This window comes from Coturnix japonica, chromosome 2 (genome assembly GCF_054131305.1).
Source record: "Coturnix japonica strain WE chromosome 2, WE-NBRP24, whole genome shotgun sequence".
NCBI classification, from domain to species: domain Eukaryota; kingdom Metazoa; phylum Chordata; class Aves; order Galliformes; family Phasianidae; genus Coturnix; species Coturnix japonica.
In genome coordinates, this window is record NC_140664.1 from 37,720,397 (window position 1) to 37,744,109 (window position 23,713).

Genomic DNA, 23,713 nt, shown 5'->3' on the forward strand with positions numbered 1-23,713 from the left:
CCAACCATCCTGAACACCTGAAACCTGAACACCTCCAGGGTTGGTGACTCTACCACCTTCCCTAGGCAGCCCATTCCAGTGTGTATGTAACAAAACCATGAGTATATGAAAATGATGATATTATATATAAACGTAGGCCACATATTTTGCACTTTCTCTTGCCATGGAACACTTCCTTCGTAGTGTGATCTCCACTGCCAAGCATTTTCAGGCCCTGTAAATTTTGAATCATGTGCCATGTGTGAAAATATCAACAGAAAAAAAAGATACTTGAAACCACAGCGAATCCCGCTTGGATTAATCTAAGCACTCTGTTTCACCTATTAATAATAAAGAAGTTAAAAACATAACTGAAATGGTATTTCTAAACAAGCGGTTTTAGAGTAGGAAAATGGCATTGTTTCAAAGCATGGCATTTCAGCAATTTCACAGTTTTTAAACTGGTTGTACAAGCTTTTCCTAACTTTTACTTTACTTTATTTTTACAAAATGAGCTGACAAAAATCATTTACTTGAAAAATTCTCAGCTATTTTTCCTAGAAATATTTTTCCAGGACTGTAATTCAGTAACTATTCATCAATTTACAAGGTTTTGTTTTGACAAAGCAATTATCCAACATACCAAAGAATAATTATCCAGTATGCCCGTAAAGTAGAAATGCAACATATGCATTCTTCTGTTCCTCTCTTTCCCTTGAAATAGCTTGTAGAAATGTTTCAATATACCTCTTTTTAAACAGAAGCAAAATTGGGGAAAGCTATAAAAAGACTACATGTGTATGAAAGATTCTAAGTCACACAACTCACACAAAACAGAAGTGTATTTTTGTTTACACTTTTTCTGGTTGCTAAAAATATCCTATTAAAGTCTAAGAAAATAATAAACTTGAAGCAAAAAGTTAAGCTTTCAATTTAGAAGAAATTTAGAAGAAAAACAAAAAACCCCGTGTCCAATACAGATAAAGAATGAAGTTGAGACTGGCTTGTGACAACTTCGGAGGCCCGGTATAATCATGGCCGTCTTTCCAGAGGGCAACCAAATCTGGGTACAGCCCATGATGCTGAAAAATAACATGAAAACAAGACAACTTGTATTTGAATGAAACTGAAAGGGAAGCCCAGATTGTATGCAATCAGGTGAAGACAACTGAGTATTTGGGAGCCGCTGGTGGAACAGCCAGTGAGAGTCCTAAATCTAAGTGTCTGGTTTACCTTCCTTTATCTAGACTGCCTGCCAGCTAAGCAGTGCCAAGTTGTTGCTGGATCTGCTCTGGATTTTACAGTTTAACTGTACCTATGGATTTCAGAAGTAGTTTTGCATTGCCAAGAAAACACCACCAAAAAAAGAAAGAAAAACACAAAAAAAGCCAACGAGGAAGGGGGAATACGACACTCACGAGAATTTTCTTGGTAACTAAAAACTGTATATAACTCTGTTTCAATGTGTCACTAATTTTAATCCTGAAATGGCAACAGGCATGAACTGTATGAACTGTACGACACTGCTCTTTTTAATCCAGTTACCTAAATAGGTTCTCTTAATGGCAGTCACACAGAATATGATCAAAATGTTCCCAAGTCTGGATTTTTTCACCAAACTGTACAGAAGGTTAATTCACCACAAACTTTCCCTTCTTGACCAAGAAACATCTCTTTGATCACAGCTAGCTGTAAATAAACATGCATGTATAAAAATATATATTTCACATAGCATTAAATCAAATATGTAATTGCAAGGGCACTAAAAAAACCTGTTTCAGCGGAATATTCTCAGCTTAGCTTGACATGATATGACAAGATAGGATGGCCCCCAAAAAAACCTTGAAGGTTGAGAAAGCATTAAAAGAAAACAAAGCAAGACAGCAGGAAGAATTGACTTTCTAAAGAAAGCCTTGGTTGCCAGCCAAATAAACAATGAAACTCATATAATGCACACCCAATGTGTTCTGAAGAACTGAACTTCTATGTTCTAATAAAGTTGCTTATGCCCAGTACGAGGATTCATGTTTTTGTAGGGCAAGCAAATGTGATAGCATCTGAATTGGGATGAGACACCAAAAGAACATTTAATTTCAACCTACACTTGTTTAATCTGCATTCCTAACTCTCCCTTTCCCCTCCCATGCATTTCCCTTTTCCTCTCCAGCTTCTCATGTGTGCTCCAGCAGCAGCACTTGCAAAACTTGGTAAGAAGCCAAACAGTTGTCATGTCAGAGAGAAATATCACCTGCAGTTATTCCAGAACTAGACTGTAGGAACAGCTTATCACTTCTGAGAAGCTGGACTACCTGAACATCAGACAGAGTGTGCTGATGGTGGCCCAGAATGGCACTCTTGGAAAAACATTGTCCTCACCAAGTTTTTTTGTTTACCTGAAAAACAAGTCACTGATTTCAGTGAGGCTTAAAAGGTGTTACTTATTTAGGTTTAGAAAATTAAAAAATGAAAGTTACTGTTATAAGTCTTAAGTATCAGTGTTGGGATAATTACCACACTGATCTTCTTGCTCTACTAACTCCATTAATTAAGGTACCAGAGAAGACTGCCTAACCCTGACCACTGTGCAGGAGTCACTAAGTGGCTCAAAATTCAGGCATTTGTAGTTGTGGAATAGGTTGTACGATTTCAGCATCACAGTGGGTGATGTGTAGTAAGAAGGAATGGATCCTGTGGATTTTATGCCCTTTCTAGTTTTCTCACCTACAGGTTGAACTAATATCAAGATGAAAAACAAAGAAAGCATTGATGGACATAACTCATCCTGTACAGTGTGCAACAAGAGGCCAAAGTGCACAGTTTGAAGGAATAATTCAGAGTTTGCACTTCATTAGGTCTTAGCACGAAATTTTCCAGGCAGAAAACAGTGCCAGCAAGAGAAAGTTAGAACAAAAGAAATGCCTTTCCACTGTCTTTTCCAGATCTTTCTAGTACCTATGTGGAACCAAGTCAAACGGTTTGCAGTATGTGGATAAGAAGAATGCCATGAGAAAAGAAATAGATATTTACCACTTCTGATGACATAAGGTTGTGTTAATCTTAAGTAAAACCACCTAAAGAAAGCAGAAATCAGAATTTGCAAGGCTTAGGGTCAGAGCACTTTCTCTGCCTAGACAGAGTTACCTTCTATGTTCTACTTGTTCTGTATAAGATCTGTAATATTAAAGGTGGCTTTGATTGAAATTTAACATTGGCAATCTTAGGACACAGAACACATTTTATGTTGTTTTTAAATTTCTAGTTGAGTAATTAAAGAAACATCAACATCTCCACCTACACTTCCCCATAAACTAAACTTTTTAATGACCAGATTCAGCTTGGAAAATTGTCAACTTCTCATGACGTGGTTTCGCAAGTTCTGTCGATTTCTGGAACACTTGCACTTTCTGTAACATGGTCTTCGTACTATCACTTGAATTTTTCTGTCAAACTGTAGCGCTCTTATTTTACATGCTCTGCAATAACAGCAAGACTTGAACAATTTTTACCACATACACATGTAGATTCATGTATATATATGTATATGGACAGATACATATGCATATGAACACACATGCACAAATAAATACATCCCTGGAGGTATTCAAGGAAGGCCAGGTTGGATGGGCCCTGGGCAGCCTGATCTAGAGGGTAGCAGTTCTGCCTACAGTAAGGGGGTGGAACTGGGTGATGTTTAAGGTCTCTTCCAAGCCATTCTACCATTCTATTCCATGATTCAAAATACTATTTGTCAGGTGATACGAACATTTAGCATCCACAAACTATTAAACAGTTTCATATAATAAGTGGAGATATCAAATGAAGATAATTCTGTCCTACCCCCTCTTAAGCTGCTATGTTGGATATTCCTATTCCTTATCTCTACCTCCCCATAACTGTGAAGGCAGAGCAGACTGAGGCAATAAGGTAACACAGATCAGGGAAACAACCTGGCTTTAACAAATTAATCTTAGAAGGAAAAATATATTCAGCTTTCCTATGAGAACCTATGTGTATAGCCATATCCTAAACAGATACACATATCTTATTTTCCTGTCAGAATTTGCTTACTAGCACCAAATATTTCAAGAACAGTCTTTCAAAAATGAGGATCAGGTTTTTGAATTCATTTTTTAATTGGCACCCAGGTGTCAACCCCTAATTTTATGACTGACTCACATTTATTCTGATGCATCTTCTGTGTGGCTTACTGAATTTGTTCAGCCTACCTAAAATTTGAAAAGGGGATGCTATTTAATGGTCTGCTTTACTGACTATTTCATTTATAAATCAGTTTTATGAAAAAATTGTTTAAACAATCCTGTAGCACGATCAGCAACTGTTGACATATACACCACAGTGAAAAACTATCGCATTCAAATGAACATATTAACTTCTGAATTTCATTATCTCAGACTAAGGCAGATCAGCTGCTAACTGAGAGAGCTGCAGGAGACGCTTCCTTTAGCTTATCACTTTGTACTTGCAAGAAGTAGGGAGAGTAATTGGTCCATTTTTCCATAATACTATTAGAACATATTATAGTTGTAAATTATTAATAAAACCAGTAGCATATTTCTTGCTTTAAAGGGGGGAAAAGAAGACAAATCATGTTTGCTGTTTTTTAAAGAACCAACTGGATTTAAATTGTCAGACTCTAGGTCATCACTAAGCATAGGCCAGAGCACTGGCACAAATGACTGTGTTGTGAAGCCTACAAGCTTTATTTGGTTTTCAGTTCACATTCCTGTACAATGAGACAGTCTTAATTTGGGAGAGCTACGGGTAAACATTTATGGGAAAAAAATATTAAATATTTCCTTTCACAAAGGTGGGAAGCAAAAATAAAAGCAAAAACAAACTTTGGCACAATGTCAAAGGTGGTCTTTAACTATTAAAATTCAGCAAGACAAACAAGATACCTACAATCCTTTGTGACTGGCACTTGAAATTTTTGTTATTACAGGGAAAGTGATTTCCCCCTACCATTTATCCTTCATTAACTCATACTATGTTTATTTTCAGACAGGGACAACATTGTCCATATGTGAATGTGCATACTGAATAGCCTTTTCCCCTACATGGAGATAGTAGTCATTATTAGGGCTTTGTGTACACTTGCACTCAGATTTAACATTACAGAGGAAGTGAAAACACTTGCAAGGGTAATGATGCTTATTACAACACCTGATGCAACACTGGTCACTTCCCAAACCTCTCTTTGAACTGCAGTAGCCTTTGAGAGCTGTTTGTTGCAATTCAGTTTACGACACAATGTTTTAAATGTCCTTACTCCAAAAGTCTTGAAAGATGAAGCCTATCCAAAAATTTTCTCTCTAAATATGAAACATGTTCTGCTTGCAGATGACTTCAGAATTTTAAACAAATACAAAACATAGATTATTCACTCCAGTGAAAGAAGTCATCCTGCAGATGGGTCTAAGGCTGAAGCACGATTCCAGAGAAAGGCTAAAACCAGTTCTTTATTCTGGCTGTAGCCCTCAGCACCACAGCTTGCTCATTTGTCTGAGAAATCTAGAGGAACACCTAAGAACATATATCTAGATGTGTCTTGATCATTGTGTACCAAGAGCAGAATCATACCCTGCCTTTTCAAGCAGGAACATGTTGGCCTGACAGCAGATCAGGGATTACAAAGCTCTGTTGCTCCTCTGACTGGAATAAGATACATACTTGTTCTACTGAAAATTCAAACATATGCACACCATGCCTGGTGTACTTCAAGCTGTATCCATTTTTTTTTTTTAACTGTTAAGAAAATGGAAGATCATCTCGTTCTCTCCCTTGCAGCTACAAAACCATGCCAAACAATTCCTGACTTGAGTGGCTGTATGTCACATCATGCTTCCCTCAGCAGGCTGATGGATTGTACTAGCATTAAATTTGTGACTTTCGTATTATTATTTCAGGGTTAAACTTGTACCATTTACCTCTCCAGACTCTAACAAACATAGGGTAAGACTGCCATTAAACGTGCCTATTCCAAACATTCAGTTAACCCAGGGGTGGTTCCTGAAAGTAAAGAACATGGGTGCACCAAAAACACATTGCTTTCCTCAGCAAACACTTTCCACAGCATCTCTACTGCATCTCTCAGAGAAGGGTACTCCATTCCTATTTACCTTTCTACCTCTCTATTCCTTATTTGACTCCAGTCTTACCAAATAAGGAGTCTTAAAGACCTCCTTTAAGAATAGACTACATATGTATAGTCTTTCAGTATATATACGTGTATATATATATGTATGTAGTCCATATAGTCTACTCTGCTGCATATGTGGTAGAATAACAACAATGCCAGTACAATTATGTACGCAGATGTCATACAGCTTACAGAGAGCACAAAATAATTCAAAAACAGAACTGGTGATAAGGAAAAGAAGCTACTTTTTTTTTTTCTTTCTTTTTCTTGGGAAAAAGTATTTACTATTATGGTAAATAACTGATTCTTCTTAAGAAGCCTCAAGTATCATTCTTGTTTGACTAGTCAAACTACTGCCTGCCAATCCACAGAAACTGGGAGTATTAATTAGCTGCTACACATAAGTCATTTCAAGGACATACACAGTACACACGTGACTTCAAAAATCAATCATACATGTTAAAAAATTTTGGTGGAATACTTACAAATTCTTACTGACTAATGAGAAATGATCCATCTCTGCTTATTAGAGACTTCAAAACTCAGTTAACTATTGACTAATGTATTTAAGATATAGCAGAAATGAAGTCTTTTATAAAATGCAAAAGTTTATTTACATGTAACTTACTGTGTTTCTTCTAGGAGACCACAGAAAATTAAAATGACCTAACAGAACATCAAGATACTATGATATAGTGAAATGGATAATCCTACTTGATTGCCACACCTTTTATACTAATGTATATATTGTTCAATAGCTTTTCAGATGTCAAGGAACTTATAAATGATAATCTGGATGTAAATAAATGTATGCTTGTTAAAAGTTCTTACTTATTTAAAGTGTGAAATCATTACTTCATATATTTGACTAGCAACATCCTTTCTCAGCAACTAACTTAAGAGACTCTTTCAAATAGCCAAACTCAGACAACATCCATGAAACAAAACATGGTAAGGGCAAGTCAAAATCTTTCTTTGCCCATCTAAATTGTTCACTATACAACATTAAACACTGCAAAAAAAAAAAGTTTAATATCACTGTTACTACGCTAGTTTGAAGTAAGAAGGTAGCTGTAAGTATGACAAGAGAAACTGAATTATAAGAATTTGGGGTTTTTTTTAGTACTCCTTTAAATGTAAGTACCTGATTATTGCATTTTGTTACTCTGTCAGTAACATCAACGATTGTTAGCAGAATTAAGAGCTGGAAAGATGAAAGTGAAAACACTTTAAAAGTCATGCGTGATGAAGGATTTGGTTTTGTTATAATGAAGGGAAATATTACTTAACCTTCTTATAGGGATCATCTCACTTTTCCTTCCCCTTCCCTCATAACACCTGAACAAAGATTTAAATAGCTGTTTTAATTAAAAGAGAGTTTCTTTTGTTATTCACAAAGAATAGCTTTTTATTTCCATTACATACACTCAGTCAGTGGATTGTGTCAATATAAGAGAATAACATGGACAGATGTTTTTTAAGTGAGATCTTAAAGTGAGGCTACCCCAACAACCCACAGATGTGAGCAAAGAAAGTGCAAACAACTTCTGAGTGAGTAGATGAGGTGGGAGGGAAAAAACAAGTCAAACCTTTGGTCAGTTCACCACAAAAACCTGTTAAACTGGGGTCGATATTCAACCCTTGACAAGCATAGCAAAACTGCAATGTCCTGTAGCCTTGATGGTTGGACATGATGAACTTGTAGGACTTTTCCAACCTTGTGATTCTATGATTCTTCTCACCCCCCAGCACTGCAGTGTAATAGATGGCTGTTCTCATCAAGCTATGCTTGTTTAAAAATACAGTTTATCCTCTCTTATTATCAGGATAGAATTAGTGATTATCGGATAAATAAACTGTTACTCAATTACCACCCAACCTCATCCCCGTCAATTAGTCCTGGGCACACCTTTCAAACCACAATTAAAAGAAAAAAAAAAGTGTTAATCTCCTCCTCCTCTTTTCCCACATCTCCTTCCCCTACTCCTTTTCCACTCCCCCCAGATTGACACACACTCTTCATGTATCAGACCCAAGAATTAAAACATCCTCTATATAATTTCTATAGGGGGTGACAAGGAGATGTTTGTCCCAGTCGTAGCTTCTTAAAGAGAGTATTCTGGTCTCACCTTTTGGAAAAGCCCAAGAGAGTGCTACAACATTTCAGTTCTAGGAGAACTCCTCAATAAGTGCTTCCACATTGCTCAACATCCCATGCTTCTCTCTACTTCTCCAATACCAGTATTTCGTGTTCTTTTGATCTCTCAGTTCCTTTCAGAGAAGTAGCTCCTTAGTGCAATTCCGTATATTTGTAAAGAATAAAATATATTTATTCAACTCAAATGAACAGACAGCTTTAGATGTGAGACAGTTAAAAAAATACAACTTTCTGAAGCAAATTCTAATCACAATACTGCTGTAATTCCACATGATCTATAATGGTATACAATGTATGACATGTGCAAAAATGATTTGTATGCAATGTTGACTTACGTTCCCCACAGTGTTTGGAATACCACACTACACAGTGTGCAGAATGATATGATCACTTATGTAAGCAACATATGACCTTACAAGTGTGTAAATCCCTTATTTGCGTATGCAAGGGAAAAAGCTGTGAGCACCAGCACTACTTGTATGTCCAGTTATTTGTTTTAGATGCCATATCAATTCTGCAAACAATTGTGACTATTTAGCAATATACATCTCTTTCTATTGTATAATACTGAACCAGGGAGAGAGGGAAATAGAAGACTTTGAAGCTATGGATAAATATTGTACTGACTGCAAGCTAATACAGAAATCTCCAGTTTGTGCTGCAAGAACATAAATCTGTGGCACACAAAGCACCAGAAAACTGATCCAAGAATTAGAACTGCAACAGGCTGTGCTGCTCTGAGAGAAAACATGGCTCCAAAAGATTAAACACACAGCTAATGTATACACACATATGAATAATACATATGACACACTCAAAGCCATTGGTGGTTTTTTTTTATCTACTAGAGAAGTGTATGTAAAACTTATCAAGCCTTCCTGTATTAGGAATCTGAAGGTGGTAAGGTCAAGTACATGGAAGCCAACAGATGACAGTCAGTTTTTAGTATATCCTTAAATTCTGCACAGTGGGAAATCTGGGATTAAGTTTCTTTTAAGTATTTTGCACCTGGACTACTCAACATTTGGTTATAGAGTATATATTTGTATTAACAAAGTCTGCAGCTTGAACACAGTCTGTTACCATTTGAATTAGCAGACATTTGAGGGCCAGCATTGGGTAAGAGTGAAAAGCTGTCAGCCACAGCTCTGATAATTGTTATTCAACATTCTGCTTTACACATTTGGGAATCACTTGATACCCCTACAGAAGAAGCAGCACCAACATAGTCTATGCCCTCATTTGGAGGATGGTTTGGGATAAGCTTTAACTCAGCTGTCTCTCATCTTGAAATATTTTCTGCCTCAGGTGGCACGAACCTCTTGAGCTAAAGGAGAAAAGTCTACCTCTTATCTCTCTGCCCCTTTTTCCTTTCCAATTTCAACTGTTTCCATGGTAGAGCCAGTTGTAGCTGTTGCCAAAGAAAACAAGGCATTTTCCTACCTTAAGGGCATTCCCCTTTGAACATCTAAAGTCTATAGTAAACAATGGAGTTGAAAGAGCTTTGTAAATAAAAGGTCACAAGATTTTTTTTATAGTGGAAAATATCAGACTACCTACAGGAAGGGACTGCTTTCGGCTAATGAATACTAAACTTGCTTGTAAATACATTCTGTTTTTAATTCGACTAGTCTTTGCTGAGATATTGCACGGTCCCAGTGATGTAACTCTAATTTATCCTCCCTCTAGCTATTCTATAATCACCTTAATTATCAGGTCTTAAAAATAATAAATAAGTCTTTTTGTTCTATGGGAAGGGAATGCACTTATATATCACCTACATATGGTTAAAAGCAAGCAAACTGCAGGGTGTTCTGAAGCAGCAGCTAGCAAATCAAGCAGTACACAAAGCAGGGGAAAGGAGAAAGGGCAAGCACTACGGGAGAGCCCCAGGGAGAGGAGCAGAGCATGTGATAAGCGATTGATGGAACTGCACTTAGTAAGCTCTAGCCAAAGGATAAATGAACACCAGCAGAAAGCCTTCAGCTGTTGGGAGCTACAGAACTCACATAGGGGCCTCCATGGAGAATGGAGAGGATGGGACTGAGTAACAGCAGAAGCCACTTGTTCTCTGGGCTCCTGGCCCCTGCGTGTGTATGCCCAGCAATCTCCCAGGGGGTCACATTCCCCCACCCAGACCGTTTCACTCCCTTATGACATCCCTGCCTCTTGGACAAGCATGCTGGCCTTCCCTCTCCTGCCTCTCAGGAACAGGGGCCTGGCAGGAAGTATGTAATACCAAGTGAGAATGTTGCTGTTCTGAGGATGAACAGAAAACTCCTGGTCTCCAGACCAACACCCAAAGAAAAGCAACTCAGGCATTGAGTGGGAAAGAGCCTGGAAAAGCTCCTTTAGAGCAACTTCACTGCACTAAACCTTAACTGAACTAAAAACCCCTTTGGTTGTACACAGCAAGATGATTTTAGTGAGGGAAATTAGGACATTACAAATCTGCACTCCAGATATTTTGCATTCATTTCCATGTAGGTAAGCCTTCAGCAAAGATGTAAACTGATTTACTACATTTTGCTGTTCAGCATTGCAGGGCAACGAAGGAGGTGAGCAAGGAGGTATGAGCTGAATGTTCTGAATTATCAGCATGACTCATGTTGTAAAATCAGAACTGCCATCATTCCATAATAAAAATGGCTTACATTGGTTCTTTATTATTTTATTTTAAATTTCCTGCTCCTTTGAGGGAGACTTTAGCAGACAAGCCAGAAATGCCTATGTCTTGAAGTGTAGCTGAACACTTGCTCATTAAAAGAATTAGCATAACCACATCTTTCATATATCACCATCCTGTCAGCTCCCATGGAAAGCTGCCCAACAAGACCATCATACTCACTGCCTGCAGCTTCTCCTAAGATTTCAACACCTTTCTGCACGTTCATCCTTGACCTGAAGTGCCCAGTGTGGGAACACTCCTTCAGTTTTACCTTCCTTTCTTCTACTTTCCCGTTTAGAAAAGTAGACAACACTTTCTTTTATTATTATTAAGAAAACCTGTGAGGCTGACTAAGTGCAAGAACACACTCAGATCCACTAGCAAATTTACTACTGAGAAGAAAATATCAGGATTTTGAGATTTTTAAATATGGGGGCTTGAGAAAATGGGATGGCTTGTGGAATAAGCCGGTACTTAAAGATCACTTTAATTAGAAAATTAAAAAAGAGTAGTTCAGATATTGTCAAAGTTGCTGGTACAAAAAGAGATTCCCATTTGGTAGCTTTCACTGCTCACAACCGAAATGACAATTGGTTTACATACACATGACTTCCATTTTAGCAGAAACCATCAACTGAGATTAGTCTGGAAGCTGCATACAGCTTTGTATTTTTAAACAGAAGTAGAGAGAAAAAAATGTTATTGGTAAACGGCACAATATGGATAATAATGGAGATTTTTTGTTTCCTCTACTGCCATACAGGTTAAGGTACAGGTTAATGCCCCATCAATCCAGACATGAGATATGTGGCAGTTTGCCTACAATGCTCACACATATTAGTATTATCATAAATTTTAACAGATGAACCAGAAAAATTGGAAATGTTGGCGTAAACAATGGGACTTGTAAATAGTCTACAGAAATCAGTGCTAATTTATTCTGTTGCCTCTTCTCTTTATTAATATTGTAGTGTAATACAGATGGCTTAACCTCACCAACAAGGTCTCCAAACCAGTATCTCATTAAAGCTCCATCTTCTTCAGCTTCTATTTAATTTGTACATCTATATCCCAAGGCAACAGCCATATTTTCTATAAGAAGGCAACATGATTATTTCTGAGAAATACTAACATATATATATGTATGAAAAGAGAGAAGTGTGCATCAAGCTATTTTACAAAGAGGACAAAAGAAGAGAGTTTTCAGGCAATTTTTCATCATGAGGAGCAAGGTATACATGAAAAGATTAGATAAAATTAGTAGCTGTCAACCTAAGAATGCCTGCTGACAGAAACTGTAGCTTTATCTCTCTCCTATACTTGCCTCCCTTATTATGTGCTTCATTAGGATGTTACTGACAAAACACACAAGAAAAAGAATATCCTCCCCTCAGTTTAGCCATCGGAAAAACTCAGGGAAAAACTCCAGCCAGCACGTGATGACACTGCATGCGTCATTTCTGTATACCTAATAAAAACAGTTTATGAAGCATTTAGGAGAATAGTAAACATGAATAAAAAATGTTTTCTATCATCACAATGAGCAAATGTTTCCAGCAGTTGTGCTGAATGACTGAATTTTGTCGGTCTGCATTTAAAGGAAGACTGTCAGTACTTCAAAGCCCTACTTTGCCTGAGCAAGCTATTCTTCTGGCCTTCATAAGACTAGCAGACTTACAAATCAGAATGAACTGAGCCTTGACCCACAATTGTAAAGGTAACAGTGACCCAGATCACAGAACACACTCTGTAGGAAAATCTAGGCACTGCTGATACAAGAGGTTTCCCACCTGTACTTCGAGGTTTCAGCTGTGGGCACTGAACATGTATAATTCATGAGCTGCACTTCCACAGCTTGACAGGGCTTTCAAGAGCTTGTCACATTCTTTTCAAGTGGATCATTAAGGGTGGCGTACCTAAATGGATGGGTGGAGGAAATTTATCTGAACGGGAGATTAGAAGTGATTCAATTTTGGGAGATAACCTTATTTTTTTTACTATAGTTTAACTATCCGAGTTGACATTGGCATCTGGAGCTACTCAGCAGTTTCACATACAGATACTGTTGTGCAGACCAAAAAGAATAGCGTTATAAAGCTTCCCTTTGTGTACCATAAAGGTATACTTCTGATGATGATGGCTGATGTAATCAACGTTTTCAGGAGAAGGCTAGGCTGAACAAGGGAGACTACTTACAATGCTCCGGTCTTGAAAGTTAGTCGCTAACAATTGGTGGGATAGTGATAAGGATAAAAAGAATGGAAATTCACGAGGAGAGCATTCAATGATGACCTAGCCCCTAACCATCTACTTTGGTCTCTGAAAACACACTGCAAGTAGCAGCAAAGGACCTGTGAAAAGGAGGAATAGCAATTGTATTGAGAACAATCTACCTTTCTTAGAAGAGGAAAACTTCCAAGGGAAGCCAGTCCTTGAACTTGAAATTCCAAAGCTTTAACTATTAAAGTCACTAAACTAGCTTTAAGAGAGCAATATACTCTCATTCCACACCTTCTACACAAATATAAAGCAAAGGGTAAACAACATTTCTTATTTCTTTAGGTCTAGGTAACCGCTACTGTTGTCTATACAAGCAAAGGTGTCAGAACTGCTTGGGAAACATGGATTGAGCAGGAAAGGAAAGTGTCACATTGCTGCAAATACCAGAGCCCGTGGTGCTTGTCATCCTGGAGCTCTAAAAACAGCACTACTTGTGCCTTCCTCATTCTCTGTTTTGCAGTTGCTTTTGTTATTTATTTTTAAACACCCTTCTGACTAACTATCTTCCAAAATAGCAGAAAGAAAAAAGAGCAAGGGAAAAAAAAAAAAAAAAAAAGAAGAAAAAAAAAAAAGCACAAGAACTGGGGGAAACCAGAGAAGGAAAGCTGAGCCATCAAATCCTCTGGGCCAAACCCTTCGGTCCAATTCATCCTAAGATGCTGCCAGCCACTTACATCATAGCAAAAAATCTAGCAGTCCAAACTGGTGTATCCAGGACTTGTCGAAATATTGCTTGTTCCCAATTCACCCTAAAAGCTAAACAGAAAGTACTTTTTGTAGCTGTGTAGCTGCAAAGCATTATTGAAAAAAAGAACAGCTTCTACACGAGCAATAAGCTACTTAAACATGTAAATCTTACGATTTGCTATGCTAAAAGCTTTAGCATAAAATCCCTTTGAATCCTGGAAGGTGAGTTCATTAAAAAGGTGCACGCTGTTCCAACATATATCTTATGTCAGCACAAACAGCCTTCCTGTAAACACGCAGCCATGAGGACCATGAGTAACAACTCTGTTTCCATCAGAAGCCCTTTATCCTGCGTAAGAGGTCTGCACGCTAATAGATGTCCCAGGCTAATGTTAACTAGCTACAGCTGGCTCACGGCTATAAAAAGCATTAATGAAAACATAAATACTAACTTCTCCGCTTCCCTCAGCCTGCACGTCAAGGCTGCGCAAAGGCATCACTTTCCAAGCGGTCTGTGTGAATGAACCGGCTGCTCTGAACCAGCTCACTCTGGTTCCCCAAAGTTTGTTTACTGAACAGCGTGTGCAGAGACACTGAGCACAGGGCGAGGGGAGAGCTGCACCACGTGTCCGCCTGGCGCACCCTGCAAAGCCTCCTGCTCTCCAGAGCCATGGGCTTTTGGTGACGGCTCCACGGGGGAAGGAAATGACTATTAACTGAGGAGCTGGCCTACGGACATAAAAATGTCAGTCTGAAGCTGAACACGCTCCGATTCTTCCAGTATAATCGCTTTGCTTTGCTGTGATATTGCTTTGCTGTAAGGTTGCTATGCACTTTGTTACAATAAATAATGCACGCAGTGCCATACACAGATGAGAGAGGACGCTGCATATGTTAGAGCTCTGAGTGCTCCTCTAATTTCACACAGGACTTATTTAATGTGACAAATATAAAACTAAATAGCAGGGAAAAAAAACAAAAAGTAAGAGACTCAGATGGATCAAATCTCGGTTCCCTCGGGTTCGAATCCCCCCTGTGGCGCAAGTGGTAGAAGTGCCGCTCTGCTACACAGGAGGCTCGAATCTTGAGGGTTGGACTCAATGATCTCTAAGGTCCCTTCCAATCCGCACAAGACTGTGATACTGTGAAATAAATATACAGAAAAGAGAAAGACAGCTACTTATATTCAGTGGATAAAAGCGTGCATGCAACTTCAAGGTTACACATTTGGACACAAATATCAAAGTGCTATGATATTCAGCCATTTTTTGTCCAGACAAGCTGCATGCACATTCTTGGTTGTTCTCTGACAATTATGCTATTTTAAAATGGTTAGTTTTGCCCTGAAAATGGTGACTTTCTGCACTGTCAGCTCCTATACACTTCAGCATGTGATCTAAGACAAATAAACCCTCCCAAATAAACCTCTATGTTGAGAGGCCAGGTATGCTATTCTTGCTGCTCCTTCCTGCTAAGCTAAGCACAACCCTTTTTTGTCCCATACTTGTCTGTTTCCAGATCAATTTTGCATCTCAAAACACTGCATACGTATCTAATAAATTCAGCTTTTGGAAGTAGCACCAGTGAGTAAGAATGAGAGATAGAGTTATTTGTTTTTTATTTTTATAAAAGAAATTTCTTTCTATATGATGGGACATCTTGGATTCCTCACCCTAAAAGCTAGCAGAGTTTCTTCCCACGTATACTGTTAAAGTGAAAACAGGTGGAGAGCCATCAATTTTCTCAGCCTCTGAAACATTTGCTTCAAATGCCAGTTTTCTCAGAATGCCATGGCTACAACTGACCCTGGCCAAAATGGATGCTGAGTCTGGTACACAAGAAGATCAGAGCACATATAAATGACTTCCCATAACAGGTATTCTTGATAGCTACTTGAAGCACAGGCTGCAGCAAGAAGCTTTGACAGTGTTCAGCCTCCCGGCAAAGCATTTAGAATTAAACAGAAATAACAGAAACAAGATCTATTTTTGCAAAGATTAGGCACAGAATGTTTTTGCTGACAATGTCATGTTAACATGATCTGTTAATTTATAGCTCTGTATAGAAGGTGTGGCATTGCTTCTCATTCCAACCAAACTAATCTCCCAGCATGTTTTTCTTCATGTCAAGTAGAGTTTACAAATTCTGGCATTTGTTCACAGGCAGCAGAAAATGCACAACCCATCCATGCAAAACAAAGACAGAAGCACCTGTAACTGCTGTGACTACATCACATTTGAATTCAGTGATGGGAAAACTCAGAGAAATAATTCACAGCAGGACCTACATAGACCTAACAGAAATTAATGTGCAGAAGAGAGGTAGCTCACATAAAATGGTATCTGAACAACCTTACGGCCACTCACACATTTCCCAGATGAGAACTTCTACTCTGTGTGTTACTTCCTTCTCCAACTACCTACCATGTACTGCCTTGCCCAGGACTCTCATTGCATGATCCCAAGTACTTTTTCCATCCCTATGTAAATGGTTCTCCAGTTGTGGAAGGGACTGTCTTCCCACCTGTCAAGCCAGCACTTGTAAGTGATTGCCTTTGATCTAAAATAGTTGGGAAACCACTGAAAAAATGCTGAGGAGTTTCACATTTTTTTAATTATTTCCTTAAAGTCATCTTCCTAAGTATGGGTGAAGATAAGACAAGATCATGCGGTAGCAGAACAAACTCCAAGTGCCAAACTGCAGCATAAATTCATGCAAATGGAAAAAGCTATACAGACCTTCACTGCACCTTGTACTGAAACTCTGCTCCTATTTGCTACTTGTATTTGTGCCCACATGAAACTCAAAAGATCATGGGCAAAGAACCAGGCATAAAAATAAAGTGCCTGCTGCTTTCATTTCCATCTTTGCCTCCTGTCCACTGCTGCAGTCCAAGGAAGGTTGCAGGGATCAGCTGATCCTCTTACCAAGTAGTTCAGGTGGCTGTATGAAGTCAGCTTTCAGACGCAGCCCTTGCACCTCAAGTTGCATGGATCAGTAAATGCCTCTGAACTGGAGTAACAGCTGCACAAAGACATTTACAGTTGGCAGGTGACTGCCTGCTGGGTTAGATTGGCACCTCCAGAAGGGCAGGATCTGGAGCTGCTGCTGTGAAAGCCTCTGCAGTGACTGGCATACGACTCAAAGTAAGCACACCAGAGCTGAGAAACCACTGATACAGATAAATAGTTTTTAAAGTAAGTATACAAAATCATGTTATCATGTGATACTGAATGAAATACTGTAAGCGTGACCAAAAATTACCTTTGCAACTTTATATCATTCTTGCTCCGTTTAAAGTGAAATCTCTCTGAAATACATTTTGTATTCAGTTTTAGCCTTAATCACTTCTAAGGCAGGTCATCCAAAGAAGTTCACACTGCAGCCCAAATACAGGCCTCAAACAAAAATGTCTAAATTTGTTGAATTACAAAACCTTTCAGACTAGGTATTACACAGTATATAAATCAGGTGAATAATTTCATTTTTTTCTGCTTTAGGATGAAACTTAAATAACTCAGTCTCTCAACCACCATTCCACTCAAGTCTTTACACTATGAATTCATCCTTGGCTCACTCTCATTTGAGGAGTATGTTCTTCTCCAGACTGAAGAAAGCTCTAGCAAAAGAGCGTGCTGAGACATTAACTGCCCTGTTTTGGAGTATTTCATCACAGTCAGTGTGGACCCCACTTAGAGTGACACTGCTGACTTATTCTGGCTGAGAAATGGAACAAGAATAGCTGGCACTGCAGACAGTCACAACTTGAAATAGACTGGCACGTGAGATAACACTTAAGCGTTCCCAGCACTCGGAAGTTACTGCCCAGTTTTAGGCCTCAATGCCCACCAAAACAAATTTAGATGGTCTTCTCTGAAAAACTTCATCTTTTGTATCCTACAAAAGAATCTGTACAAGAGTTTATGATACAGATATACAGGTCTAGGCTCCCAGTGATATTCAGTCTCTATAAAATTTGACTTTTCTTAATTACTAGAGTGTGTCCATTATTTTAAAACCACATAGGACAGTGTATTCTTAGATTATACTCCCTGGTATGAGAGACTTCTTTCTTCCCAAGAGAGTGAGATTATGTTCATAACACCCTTCCATGGAGTAATGATTTGTTATACCCAAATCAGAGGTTCTTTGAAGTTGATGACAAAGTTATTCTTAAGAATCTCCCCTTTCAGAAACTTGGTACCCTGATGTTTCTTTGCATGCTTTCTGATCGATACTGGTACTCATGTTTGTGCATGCAAATAGAGATTATGTGCCCAAATTGCATAGAAATTAAATGTTATATTTGGGTGGTTCAGATTTCTTTCTTATCTGTTAGCTCAGCATGTGTCCATCTAGGTATTTATAACATTTATCACTGCTCACGGTCCTTGACTTCTGCTGTACCATGGTAGCAGGAAAACAAATTCCAGAGACACAATCTGGCTTTTATAAAAGTTTTGGAGAGCTCCAGCATGACTTTAACACTTCCTCCCAGGCAGGACTGAAGTCATGTATTCAGTGAAAGGTAGGGGTGTAAAATACACATGGACGTTTTCTGCTCTCAGTTCTGCCAACCACATAACTTTGAGATACAAAAATTCAAGGGGAAGAAAGGTCAAAAACAAGGGAAAGATTCCATACCTTTTATGTAGGCCATCTTAGAATAATTCTTGACAAATAACAGGCAGTACAAAATTACTAGTCCTGGTTTAAACCAGGCAATGTACAACAACGCATTCCTTGACTGTGGCTCTGGGGGCAGAAAATTACCTTTCCAATTGTTCACTTAATACTTCCTAAGCTGGTCTCCATTATGGGATAACACATGAGGGACCACATTGCTCTTGCTGTATTCCCTGCTTACATATTCCTTCCAAAATAGTTGGTTAGGTGAATGCAGCCATAAAGTAGAGAGCAGCAAGAAATGAAACATTGAGATGCAATAACACCTCCCCAGGGTTCTGAAGTCCTGTATGCAGTCAGTGTGGAAGAGTACAGTTACACAATAAGTAGTGGTGAATATACAGCTCTACGTAACAGTACTTCTGTGCTATTTATCTTTTTCATTATTATTTACATATATCTGCAATTTCTCTATCATGGGGAATATATCAGTAATCAGAGCTATTCTTTCTACCTGACCAATGGAAGACTCTTCAGAAGGTAGGTGAACATATTGGCACTTTACTGTTTAGCTTACTTAGCTTTACTGACTGCTTAATTATAGAGAAGAGAGAAACAAGAAACCAGTGTGTCCTTTTTGCTAAATGGATACAGGGGCATGCACACAGCATTGGTCATCTGGCAGCTGATTTGAGATTCTGACCATTTGCTTTCCAAAGAGACTGAACCTGTGCCATACTACACTGGCTACTGTCTCCTTAAGACACATTTGCATCAGCAAGTTTACTACTGCCCTGATATATTTTAGATCAATGGCAAATTATTTAATCACTGATTCCCAATGCAGAGCTGAAAAACAGTGTTATATATTGGGGAAGGTGGGGGAGGAAGTTCTGCAGAGTATATCAGATAACAGTGCTCTCAACTTGCCCTTGGACAGAATAAGATTATGTAAATATTTAGCACTGAAAAATAAACGGTAATGTCAAATTAACAAATTCTTGTACTAGATTGGCACTGGAAGAAGCCCAAGTTCCATCTATCCATCTGCAGCACCAACAGCGGGGAAAACAGACTTTCAGGGCTACGTGGGCAAGTGCACAGGGAATCCACAGTGTTAAATATACAATACAGTTTAATGTCTCAGCTAGATAACACGATACTAAAGTTGTTTTTCCAGTTTTTTTGTCTTTACTCTTTGTTTTGGTAGCTCCAGTTTGAGAATTACAAAAGATCAGGGTGGAAGAAAGAAGGAATATCCAAGTGTCACAGAGTCTTAACTGAGCCTTAAAAACAAAACAAACAAACAAACAAAAACTTCAAAGCAAAACCAGGTTTCTAGACCTTGAACCACAGCTATTATGAGAACTATCACAAGCCTGTCAAGTAGCCATTAGACTACTTTGCAAGAATACTAAAAGCACCGTATCTTCACTTCCAAGAAGAGTCTGAAAAGGGGAAATCAGAGAGAATTTCTAGCCCATGGAGCACTCTCTACTGCAGTTCAGTTACCTATTTCCTGTTTACTTCCCACTTGAAAAATCACATCCCAGAAACATAATGTAATTTAAAGAAAAAAAAAACAACAAAAACAACTTGCATTTATGACCATCCCATTTAAAATGTTTGTTGAAAAAAAAAACCCAACAAAACAAAACAAAACAAAAAAACAACAGAAAAAAACAAAAACCCCAACAAATGGAATGCTGTAAACAGATTTAAGCCAGCCACAGAAAACACTCTGACAGATGTTAGCATCTGTGAACATGGATCCTTCACGACAGTCCTTTCCAATCTGGGCTCTTTTCAAATAAGATTTGTACTTTTTTACCCTCCCCAGTTTTTCTTCTTTTTCCTCCCCCTCCCCCTTTCCCCCCCCCCCTTAATTATGTCTTATGTAATTCAAGACAAGTTTGCCATGCCAGAAGGATTACTTTTCAATACACTGGTGTACCTACTCGAAACGCTAGTTGCAGCACTTGACACTCAACTTTTAGTGGTGCATGCAGCCAGACAGGTTAGCATGTTCCCTACATTCATGTTAAGATAAACAGCAAAGATCATTAGACCGAGAAAGAGAAGAAAAAGGAAATCTAACTTCAAAATGAATTAGTTCTATGGGATTCCCCCTTGCCAGTTAAGCTGTTCTAAGCAGAATCACATAGGAACAGACTACACAGAAACTTGCAACAACTTGTGACAGAGTAATGAATCCCAGCAACAGACTGCAATGTTTCCATTCAGAAAGAGAAATGTTACTTTCCCCACACTCGCACTTCTTTGAGCCACTCTAACAAATGCTTGGCTCTTCTACATATTTTGCTCCCCAAGGGTCCAACTTGCACAGTAGCTGGTCTTTCTTCTTCTCTAAGATCTGGCAGATTGAAAACAAAATAAAGAGTAAAACTGAAAGAACTATTGATGCGTGGTGGATAGAGGCTGATCACGTAATTTTTTAAAGTGAGTGTAATGTCTCTCTTTTGTTCTTGGAATATAGTCACGGTAGGCTTGAGAGCTAGCGTTCAGGTGGGAAGTAGGTCAGAACATACGCCAAGAGAAGTGAACGGAACATTTCTTTACTCACCCACAAAGATTTTAAAATCTGGATTCTCAGCTATAGCCAGCATTGTTTTATTTTAGAAGTGCTCAGCTTTTCCTTCTTAGGAGACAACACCCTTCTCAGCCCTGCTTCCTAACCCAAATCTGGTGAGATTGGGTTTCTGGCCAGTTTAACCCCCTAACAGTCCTGAAAATGTATCTATTTTAGTTTCACCAACTATCACACAATGATCCCTGTCCTTTAAGGAACAGAACTGACCGTCTCTATTTTTTACTGAACTCATTTGGCCCACTCAAAACAAACAGATACTGGCTAAGAGTAAAATCCAAATTATACACTGCTTTATCCTAGGAACGCAAAGTACAAGGCCGACAGAATGAGTCAGACACCTCAAAGCCAGAAAACTCCTCAGGTTGACAGGATTCTCTCTGGGATTCATGTACTTACAGACAGGCCTTTTTCAGAAAGCCAAAATAATTCATTTTATGTGTTGTAGTGTACAACAAATACACGATGTATCATTTGTAAAAGTATCTTTCTCATCAGAAGGGGAAAAGGCAGCAAAAACTATGTCAGGAATGCTGGATAAGGGGCAGACAGTCAAAGCAAGTCATACTTTCTTCCCTCCCAGCCCACCCCCTCCCCCTCCCCCCCCCCCCGGAACTCTTAACTTGAAAAGTTAAGCATGAAAAGCCCATTTGCAAGAGCAGCTAATTACAAGGGGGGAAGGCAAATGACTAAATAATAATGCAGAGAACGTGAGAACAATTTAAGTATGACAGAAAGCAGAGAAATTTTCAGGTGCTGGGTTTCTGAGCACCCTAAGAAAATGCTGAGATACTTCAGCTAAACACACAGTCTTACTGAAGTCCTAAGTAAAGACAGACTTAAAGGCCATTTGCCTATCAGTAAAACATTATACTCTACATATTGTATTTATCTCTACAAACAACAAAAGCTAGATAACTAGAGGCAGTACCATAAGTTCTGCTTTTCACACTTCAGCTTCAAACAATTCAATAAATCAATTTGAACACTGAAAACATACATTTCTCTCACAATTTGCCAGACTCTTCCTAGAAACTGGATGCTCTGAACAAAATGCATCACTTTCCTGGTTAACATTTCATTTCATGTCTCTATATCTGTTTTTCTGATGCTTCCTGGGGCAACAACATCTAGGTTACACTGTATGCTACAACAGAATATATACAACAGCCTTCAACAATACAAATCAAGTAAATCACCTGCCTTGATATCTAATTAGAAACTTCTTTTTACAAAACAATGAATTATCTTACAAAAGTTGCTTTTATGGCAGTTTTACTTTAGAAAAGGAAGTTAAAAAAGAAAAAAGGCTTTTCTTTACAAAAGCATGGGCCATTCAAAGGACTGTTAGAGGGCTTTGAACCCTTTTACTCACTATCAGGTGACAGACAAAGACTTTTTTGATAGAGGAGAAATGTCTCATGTGGATGCTTATCAGCCATGAAAATGGCAGCTGATAAAGCAGTATGAGGTGTTTTCTGTTCTCCCATCTTTAACAGTGTTCATTCTCTTCCTTTCAGAGAGAAAGGGGCTTGATTTTTCTCATCAGAGCACATGGATCCTAAAGGGAATTCTAATTGCAGCAAATGAGAGCCACCAAGATCTTTCCTGAACAAGAACATGGACAATATTTGAGGAATTTCCAATAGGCCAGTTCAACAACTGCACTGGGAATTCCCAGCTACAACACACCTCATAACTTTTATATAACATGAGAGGCAAGGCTGTTGACAATTACTTTTCTGAGAGTGATGACTGAATATGCTTCTTAGGAAAGAGCAGTCTTCCTAAATTCTTCCTAGAGGAATGTTATTAACCAATGAGCGCCATAAATTATCCAGTGGTTTACAAGGTAGCCAGAATTTGGAGAATTCCAGTACTCCAAAAACTCAAGAAGAACCTCTGAACATGGTACAACCATCAGCAGGGTGGCTTAGAGGAACTGAAATTCTTCCAACCTTTGAAGAATTTCTTCAAAGCCTATTGCAAACTACATTTGGTGAGTTCTCAATGGGATCTTTCAAACTAATTGCAGGAAGAAAGATCTCCTAATGCCCTGAAAGACTGTACTTACAAGCTTAATAAAAGCTCTACCACTGTTACTTACTTTAATAAACTTCCTCAGTTAAAGTAAAGCTTATAAAATGTTAACCCATCAAGAACCAAAAGTTAATACAAACCCTGGAGGAAGGAAATTCAATAACAGACAGTAATCTTAGATCCAGAATTGCTGAGAAAGACTTAGAAATCGGTCTTTGGTCTCAAACCTTGAGGATTCTAAACTGAAGTTCAGTACTGGTCAAAAGGGAAAACTGCCCCATCCATCTTTTATACTGACAAAAACAAGGTCCCATTTTTTATTCCCTACACTGAGAGCAGACCAGTGACAGGATGCAAAGATTAAAATAGAAGCAGTTGAGAACACTATGCTAAAGCTGTACACTCCACAGTTTTGCATTTAAGATTTCTGATTGGTGTTAATGTTTTGACACCAGATCACATTATACTACGGAGCAGATGATCTGCCATGACCTCTGGACTTCCAGA

General features: G+C 38.5%; 1 protein-coding gene across 4 annotated transcripts in view; it reads right to left on the minus strand.

Annotated features, from left to right (window-relative positions):
• SPIDR (scaffold protein involved in DNA repair) overlaps window positions 1–23,713 on the minus strand; it is a 180,221-nt gene that overhangs the window by 37,839 nt on the left and 118,669 nt on the right. The gene's annotated exons all lie outside the window — the stretch shown is intronic.